General features: G+C 33.2%; 2 protein-coding genes across 4 annotated transcripts in view; both read left to right on the top strand.

The window, feature by feature from the left end:
* Positions 1-2,959, top strand: part of gpsm1b (G protein signaling modulator 1b) — a 49,967-nt gene extending 47,008 nt beyond the window's left edge. Inside the window, exon 14 of one of the 2 annotated variants that reach the window (XM_079608783.1) lies at positions 1-2,959. This exon is cut by the window's left edge and continues 271 nt beyond it. The gene's annotated coding sequence lies outside the window, so the exon portion shown is untranslated. The other variant, XM_079608784.1, reaches the window with a different exon arrangement.
* Positions 2,960-5,650: 2,691 nt separating this feature from the next.
* The window catches only part of ak1 (adenylate kinase 1), a 23,931-nt gene continuing 19,581 nt past the window's right edge, over positions 5,651-10,000 (top strand). Inside the window, exon 1 of one of the 2 annotated variants that reach the window (XM_079606522.1) lies at positions 5,651-5,741. The gene's annotated coding sequence lies outside the window, so the exon portion shown is untranslated. The remainder of the gene's footprint in view (positions 5,742-10,000) is intronic. The other variant, XM_079606523.1, reaches the window with a different exon arrangement.

The following is a 10,000-nucleotide window of genomic DNA, read 5'->3' as shown; positions in this document are numbered from 1 at the left end:
ATGCTCAACTGCTCTCTCACTCAGTGTTTCTGTCCCGATCCAGTCCAAACATCCTTAAAGCAAGAGGCATTTACTAGAGGAGGAAAATTACATACGATATTACGTCCTGTTTATGGGGATATAAATCAAATAATCTTAAATCAAACAGAAACTAGATCATTTTTCTTACCCCGTTAGTAGTTAATTTTGCTTGTTTTAAGCAACAAATCACTTAATTTTTGATTTATTTCCCCTGAAAACAAGATATAATATCGTATGGCATTTTACTCGTCTAGTAAATGCATCATGATTTAAGGATTTTTATATATTTGGACTGGAAACAAGACACAAATACTGAGTAAGAAGAGCATTTTTTGCAGTGATAGTTTATATTAATGTGAATAACTGGGCGAATTCACTGGGAATCGGTTAGTTGTTAATTAACCCTTGTGCTTTATCTCGCTTGTAAATCTCTCGTTATCACCAATATTGGATTCAATCTTTTTCTCTCGGTCAGCTCAGGTTTTCTATTTCCTTTTTGATCCTAGGCCTCATTATCTGTGTTAGCTTATGTGCAAAATTGGGGTATTGCATAAAACTATGGATGCACCGATATGAAAAATCTGTCCGATAACTGATAATTCTTTATATTTGAAAGCCGATAACCGATATATTGGCCGATACATCTAAATCCTCATTATTGGCTGATAAATAATAGCTTTTTATATATAATTGTGAAAGCCCGATTACAAAAACAAAAGGCTCAACACTAAAAGCCACGTCCCAAACACACAATTATACACTTCTCATAATTTAATCTCTCGTTATCACCAATATTGGATTCAATCTTTTTCTCTCAGTCAGCTCAGGTTTTGTATTTCCTTTTTGATCCTAGGCCTCATTATCTGTGTTTCCATCTAAAGCTGCCAATATAACTTATGTGCAAAATTGGGGTATTGCATAAAACTGATATCGATCCGATAACCGATAATTCTTTATACTTGAAAGCCGATAACCGATAATTCTTTATATTTGAAAGCCGATAACCGATAATTCTTTATACTTGAAAGCCGATAACCGATAATTCTTTAGATTTGAAAGCCGATAACCGATAATTCTTTATATTTGAAAGCCGATAACCGATAATTCTTTAGATTTGAAAGCCGATAACCGATAATTCTTTAGATTTGAAAGCCGATAACCGATAATTCTTTAGATTTGAAAGCCGATAACCGATAATTCTTTAGATTTGAAAGCCGATAACCGATAATTCTTTAGATTTGAAAGCCGATAACCGATAATTCTTTATACTTGAAAGCCGATAACCGATAATTCTTTAGATTTGAAAGCCGATAACCGATAATTCTTTATATTTGAAAGCCGATAACCGATAATTCTTTAGATTTGAAAGCCGATAACCGATAATTCTTTAGATTTGAAAGCCGATAACCGATAATTCTTTAGATTTGAAAGCCGATAACCGATAATTCTTTAGATTTGAAAGCCGATAACCGATAATTCTTTATATTTGAAAGCCGATAACCGATAATTCTTTATATTTGAAAGCCGATAACCGATAATTCTTTAGATTTGAAAGCCGATAACCGATAATTCTTTAGATTTGAAAGCCGATAACCGATAATTCTTTAGATTTGAAAGCCGATAACTGATAATTCTTTAGATTTGAAAGCCGATAACCGATAATTCTTTAGATTTGAAAGCCGATAACCGATAATTCTTTATATTTGAAAGCCGATAACCGATAATTCTTTAGATTTGAAAGCCGATAACCGATAATTTGTTATATTTGAAAGCCGATAACCGATATATTGGCCGATAAATCTAAATCCAAATTTGTATATAATTTTGAGAGCCCGATTACAAAAACAAAAGTTTCAACATTTAAAAGCCACGTCCCAAACACACAATTATGAACTTCTCATAATTTTATGAAGCCGATATGACAGACTTGCGATGAAATGTTGCACTGAACTGTATTTTATCTTTTTCCATTCATATTTCAAGTAGTTCAAACCCATCATGTTGATCAGTGCGCATCTGAAGCGTCTCAGCTGAAGGAAATAATACATTATATTTCGGCTTTAATATATCGGACAAATTATCTTCTCAGACCGATAACGCTAACATTAAAAATGAACATGAAAAGTTTGGTACTGCGCCCAAACTAAATCTCATTGAAAGCTTATTTTCTGAGGTATCAGCCTAAATTTTTAAACACAACTTGTTCAGATTTTTTTTGCTTTGATTTTTTTGCATTTTTTAAAATATATATTTTATATAAAATATGAATTTTTAACATTGTACATTTTCATAAACTCAAACTTCTATAACTTTTTTTCTGTTTAACTTTCTTAATTTATTACATTTCTACAAAAATCTGCCAAATGTCTTCTTTAAAACAAGACCAATCTTACATCTATATTCCAAAACATTCTTGAATTACAACCATTTAAGTTCAGAATGTGCATTTTCAATAAAAAAGGGGTGCCGCTTAAGGGGTTAACTTTAACAGCTGACAGATATTCAACATAATTCATGTGTGAGACAGTCTAAAAAAATGATGGAAATAATGTTTTTAATGGGAACATCAGTGAAATGTTCTGTAATAAAGCGTGAGTGACTTCGCCCCGTCGTTCAGATTAACTCTTCATCATCATCATCATCACGCGTCTCTCGCCTTAACGACAGAATCCTGCAGACTCTGATTGTATTCTTTAATATTGTGTTTTCTGAGCGCTCCAGCAGTGTTGTTCTGGTGTGTGTGTGTGTGTGTGTGTGTGTGTTGACAGTATTTCCACTAGTGCCGCTGTATCTTTGACCTTCTTAATCGCAAGTGCATTTGTTGGGCTTTCCGTGTCGTCCATCTTGCCGCTGACCGACAGTACAGGGCTGCGTAACTCTCTCTGGCTCCAAGATATTGTAACTGATGTATTTATTGAAAGTGTTGAGAAATATTTGTAAAGAAAAAAAAAAATGTGAAGAGTTTTTAAGTATTGTGGGAAAATGTAAGTATGTGAATGTTCATGGAAACTCCAGTTCCCACTCTTTAGTTTGGAGAGTTTGGACATTGATTGCTTTAGTCGCTCAATATGTTAGTCATTTGTGGCCAATGATCAGCAGACTAATGTTTTAAATTAATTAAACGTCATTTTGATGTTCAAGTAGAGCAATTTGTGCACATTTAATAGTTTATTTGGGAGGGAATTAAAATACTTTAAGTCTACTCACTGCCATCTTGTGGTAGAAATAAGCAAAGGCCATACTTTTATTTTATTTTAAGAAGTCTAATGCATTATGTATAATTTTTTTAATATTTATTAAGTTACTTTTATTTTAAGAAGCTGAACGGCTGATTCATATTGATTAATAATGTTTCTACTGATGCATGATGGTTGTAACTAAAACTAGCCCTCGTTTCTAATACCGGTACTCAAAAAATATCAGGAATAGTGGAAATATGTATTAGATTCATAATGAAGTTAAATTCAGAACTGTATTAGTTACAAATGTAACGGTAAATGATTAAATAAATATATTTAATTAGTCCTGGTTTAACAGATATTTCCTGAATTGTGTTGTAATAGTGTGTGAATGAGTGTGAACGCCTTTGAAAAGCCATCGCCCCGATGTACATAAATGTTTTATATTTATTTCCTGTTCATGGACATGGGAATGAATCCCTTGCTTTTAATAAAATGTTGATGAAAATTATATTAAGCTCTCATCTTTTTCAACAGAGAAATTATTTATATATATATATACTGTAAAAATATATTTTCTATGTGAATATATAGTAAAGTATAATTTATTCCTGTGATAAAAGCTTCAGTGTCACATGATCCTTCAGAAATCAGTGTAATATGATGATCTGATGCTCAAGAAACATTTATGATTATTATCAGTGTTGAAAAATGTCATATTTGTGATCCATTTTTAATTTTTCAGGATTCTTTGATGATTAGAAAGTTAAAATAGCATTTAGTTTAAATATAATATTTTCTTACACGTTTTTACTGTAAACTTTGATCAATTTAATGCATCCTTGATATATTAAAGTATTAATTTATGTATTTTGAACAGTATATCACGTCATCATGCCTGAAACTCCTGTAATATGTTCATATGTTCAATAGTCAGAGAACTATCAAAGTTTGTTAAATCTAAATCTTAAATCTTAAAGTCCCCCTGTGGTGTAAATCCAGTTTTTAATGTAGTTTATGTGTGTATGTGGTGTTATTAATCTGCTTTAACACACACCATGTGTAAGTTCATAAGTCGACAGCATTGCTGAGTATTTTCTGCTTAAAACTGCAGTGAACCAAAGACGGTCTCAAAAACATTTGCATATTAATTTGCATATTCATAGAACCACGCATACTAAATGAGCCAAGGGTGTCGAGTTACATTCAAGATATTTTAAGGCATTTTTCAAGGATAAAATGTTTAAATATGTCATTTTGGAGATCAAAGATGAGTTTTAAGGGATAAAATGATTGACTACAGGGGAACATATTCACTAAATCACATGACTTGCTAGAACTGACATCATTTCCATGGAGGTAAAACTGTCTCTCCTTTTCTCATTTTTATTTAGAAGACTTCTCTATAGTGTAAAACATAACATGTCCACCCTGTTGTGTCGATTTATACCGGACATAGGCCCCGTTTACACGATGGGAAAACGCAGATATTTCTCTGCGTTTTGGCCTGTCATTTACACGAAAACGCCGTTTTTATCCCAGAAAACGATCATTTCTAAAAACTCCGGCCAAAGTGGAGATTTCTGAAAACGCCGGTTATATGTTGTCGTGTCAACTGGGAGAAACGGGGTTTTAGGTTCTCTCTTGTCGATTCTGAGGATTCTGATTGGCTTGCATGGCTTTATCCTTCTCCCTACACTGCCGCCCATAGGTTTAGCATAGTTATGATGGCGCTCGACGGCGTATTTATGCGGGTTGTGTGCACGATGTTATTATTGAAAACGGAGGGGGAGAAATATTTGTTTCTCTAAATATCCGGCTATGTGTAAATGTGTGCTTCTTTTAAAAACAAATAGATTTTAAAAGCTATTAAATTTCTTCTCAAATGTAAATCTTCTGCAAGTGTGTTGCTCTTTCCTAGTCTAAAGTTTTAACAGTTTAAAGTCCCCTGTAATCAATCATTTTATCCCTTAAAACTCATCTTTAATCACCAAAATGACAAATTTAAGCGTTTTTTTTCCCTTGAAATAAGCTCTTCATGCCTTAAAATATCTTGAATGTAACTCGACACCCTTGCCTCATTTAGTATACGCGGTTCAATGAATATGCAAATGAGCCCCGTCTCCACTCTATCTAGTAATGAGCTTAACACGTCCACCCTGTTGCATTGTTAATGTCATGTGACAGGGTGGACAAACCTCCTCGTGAACCACATATGAACTGGTCAGAATTATTAGGTGCTTGACCAGTGTGTTTTTATGATAGACAGACATTTTGTCCCACTGACAAGAAAAAAAAAAATTTTTTTTTATATATTTTTAACGCAACTGAAGGTGTAGAGCCAGAGATGGACATCATGAAGCGAGAAGGAGCCAATCCTGATCCATCCCTGCATTCCTCCAGTCCCTCCCAGCAGCCCTACGTCTTCCCAGAATGCCGTGCGTCTATATAAAGCAGCGTTGAGCGAAGGAGGGCTGGCGTGCAGCGGGTCACACACACGGAGCCGGACACACACACACACACAGAGAGAGAGAGAGACAGGTCAGTGGAGAGGAAGTGCAGCGAGTGAATGAGATTGGCTTTAGTGTGTGTGTGTGTGTGTGTGTGTGTGTGTGTGTGTGTGTGTGTGTGTGTGAGTTAAGCTCTTTAAGGTCTTGCTGTAGCATGAGAATCAGTCAGTCCTGTGTTTGTACAGCTGCAATGTCAAACAGGACACGTTCACGACGCTTTATCCCGAGAGCACGATCTCACGTCCGCCGAGAGGAACAAACACTGATGGTCTTCTCTATTGTAAACACGACCTTGTTTACGTAACAAACAAACAAACAAACAGAGCCGCTCTCTTAAAGCTACGGCGCGACACACTGTCGCTATGGCAACAGCGGAAATGACCAACATCCTGCGTTTTTTTTCCCCCCGTCGGGATTGGGAATATTTAAAGGCTTGTAGCTTCTTTATTGGCTTTAATGGTCCCATAAAGAACCCGGGAACTTCCGTGGAATCTTTTTATCGCACTTAAAGTGGAAAAACTACGACAAAATTGTTCATTTAAAGTGGTGAAAATCAAGTTTTTAATGTTGTTTATATGTTTATGTGAGTGAACGAGTGGATCTCTGAGCTGAGTGAGTGAGTGGAGGCGGAGCTCATTTGCATATTCATAGAACTGCACATACTAAATGAGGCGAGGGTGTCGAGTTACATTCAAGATATTTTAAGGCATGATTTTTTTATTTAAATATGTAATTTTGGTGATCAAAGATGAGTTTTAAGGGATAAAGTGATTGACTACAGGGGACTTTAAGAACGGTTCTTTGGGGGAACCAAGAAAAATGTTTTTTGCAGCATAAAAACCCCCTTTGTCAGCTTTCTGCGTACGAGTGTGATCGACAGCTGCTGCAAGGGAACATCTTTTTTTAGCGCCCGGTCAGTCGGTCTGTCGGATATGAATCTAGATGACAGGACGGTATGGAGGTTTCCCGTATTAATGTCCACAGACGGGTCACATGACGCATTAAAACACATGCAGCTCGTTCTAAATGTTGATTTATGAGGTCATGCGAGTAATTTAATCTGCTGGCGTTCCTAAAAATTAGCTTGGTAACACTTTATTTTAAGGTGACGTGTCGTATAGTGACATGCAACGACACGTATAGTAATAACAGTATATTATGCATAATTACAAGAAACTAACTCTAAACTAAACCCTAACCATAACTTTATAGAAAGTACTCAGACTTATTGTACCGAACCGAAGCTTTTCATGAACTTGGCTTGAAAGCAGAAAATGTTGTTCATAAACGAACTATTATGTCACTGTTACTTCATTAAATGTTATTTTACATTTATTACATATGACATCTGCCATTTTTTTTTGTAACTTGATTCTACAGCATATATATATATATATATTATAAGTATGATATTCTATATATATATATATAATATTTGATATTATAGTTTTTTGCAACTTTCTACAGCTTTAAAAAAATAAAATAATACAAAAATAATATATATATACATACATACATGTTTATATATTTGTATTACATTTATTTACAATATTTAAATTAACTATAACTTTATAGTAAGTACTATGTTGTTCATAAACAAAATATTATGTCACTGTTACTTCATTAAATGTTATTTTACATTTATTACATATGACATCTGCCATTTTTGAAACCGTTTTTTTGCAACTTATGTTTCTACAGCATATATTATATAAGTATAAGTATATATACATGTTTATGTATTTGTATTACATTTATTTACAATATTTAAATTAACTTATTATATTATATTATATAGGAGTAAATGTTACTTTGTAGCTATCCATTAACTTCTATTAACAATAATTAGTTGTTTAATCATCTTAACTTGGCAAATTAACACAATTTTAATGAAAATTGACAACATGCTGAGATTACCAGGTATATTCTGTAGGAAATGAGCATATGATGTCACTTCCTGGGCATCAAAAGTTTAAGAAATGCTCTATTTTTAAAGCAATCATGGGAAAATGTCACTGTGATGATAAAAACAAATAATTATTGACAAATGCAGGATGTTATGTGCGTGACTGAGATGATGATGAGGAGTTGATCAGTGTGAGGACTGGAGCATCGAGCAGCTGCTGCCGACACTCAGCTTTATATAGACACTCTCATCACACAGTTCAACTCCAGCATCTGTGCCTTCCCGTCTCACTCACGCTCTCGAGAAACCAAAACTCAAAGTCATTTACAAAATGTTACATAATCTAAGTCCATCCTAACCTTTCAGTAATTCTGGTGCACATGTGATCCTGACGGCAGTGGATCAAACGGGTCTGAGAAAATGGTTAATAAAACACAAAATGTTTAATAACACAAATAAATATGCAGTTTTAAAAGTAACATCCTTATATTTCAATATTTGAAATGAAACATGACTAGACTTGTGCCTTCAGCAGCATTATATATATATATATATATATATATATATATATATATATATATATATATATATATATATATATATATATATATATATATAATGCTGCTGAAGGCACAAGTCTAGTCATGTTTCATTTCAAATTTTAATGAATATATATATATATATATATAATTATATTAAATTAATATCATATACACTGTAAAAAAATATTTTCATGATTTGTTATCACAACTTTTCATCTTTTGTCAAATCAACTTCGATAACTAATGTGTGAAGATAACATACTATTTTGAGTTTCTGTTTATTAAACCATTCGTCTTTATTATATTAACTCAAATTTATAGTAGTATTAACTCGTATTACTAGTATTAACTATAGTAAATTAACTCAAAATTTTAAGGCAAGGTAACTTGCTTTTTTAAGTTAAACCAACATTTTTTTTACAGTGTATATTTATTAATATATCATATATATATATATATGTAAAATTGGTCAGTTTGTTGGAGTTTATATTAAAATGTATGCTTTAATATTAATATCTGTAAATATATCTATTCATATATTATAGTATTTTAATAATGCGTTTTCAAATCTCAAGTTTCAGCTTTGTATAGCCAGAATGAGTCATAAGCAGCAATATTTTTCATTTATTTATATTGTTATGTAATGTATGCTTTGAGAAGTGGCCGTATTGGCTGATATTCCAATGTAGAACAAACATTTAAAACTAAAACCAATGTTTTATTTTTAAATGTGTTTTGCACGACACGCTAAACATTGAAATCTATCAAATAATGACGTTAAGTATCCAATTAATTACACAAGCTGTACGTCATCGGGACACAAACTGCAGCGTTTCCAGGGAATGACACGCATACTGTAGTTAATAACTCTGAACTGTAAATATCACGCATATTAACATATACAGATGAACATATTTAAAAATGTGTTTTACTTGGTATTTTTCCTCACCTTTTTGTCTCAGTTGGCAATTAATTTTCATTATATGTAAAAATAATAATAATAATTTTAAATTCTAAAACATTATTGTGAATTTAAAGTGCATGCGTTATAAATAGAAATATTGCCTAAATGCATGCGGCGTTGTTGGTTCCCATCACATGATATGTTTTAATGACAAGTTTAAAGTTTCTTGGCTATAAATTTTGCATTTCACTATTGAAGTTTAAAATTAAAATTAAATCAATGATCAACAGTTCTCTGAAATATGTGCATCTCATGAAGCTTCATTTGACAAGCATATACAGGAGAAACTGGAGAATATGGTGCAAAAGCTCATTTATTTCAGTAATTCAACTTAAAAGGTGAAACTAATATATTATAGAGACTCATTACATGCAAAGTGAGATATTTCAAGCCTTTATTTGTTATAATTTTGATGATTATGGATTACAGCTTATGAAAACCCCAAATTCAAAAATAGATTGTGAAAAGGTTTTCATAAGCTGTAATCCATAATCATCAAAATTATAACAAATAAAGGCTTGAAATATCTCACTCTGCATGTAATGAGTCTATATAATATATTAGTTTCACCTTTTAAGTTGAATTACTGAAATAAATGAGCTTTTGCCCCATATTCTCCAGTTTCCCCAGTATATAACGCCATATTCACACCAGTTAGTGTGCGGTAAAGACAGTCCCGCATGCCGCGGAGTCCTAGAGAAATCCCCATAATTAGCCCGCGCGCGAGTCCGAAAGCGTCCAGTGCTGACTCAGGCCTTCGTGACATTTACCGTGACCCGGGGTCATAGACCTTCTCAAGGAGAGATCCGTGCACTGATGCCATCAGCCTTCCCTGAGCCGGACGCAGATATATCAGGAACATCTGCAAGATCTTCAAC

This window comes from Phoxinus phoxinus, assembly GCF_949152265.1.
Source record: "Phoxinus phoxinus genome assembly, chromosome: 3".
Taxonomy (NCBI): Eukaryota; Metazoa; Chordata; class Actinopteri; order Cypriniformes; family Leuciscidae; genus Phoxinus; species Phoxinus phoxinus.
This window is presented reverse-complemented; position numbering and strand designations above follow the sequence as displayed.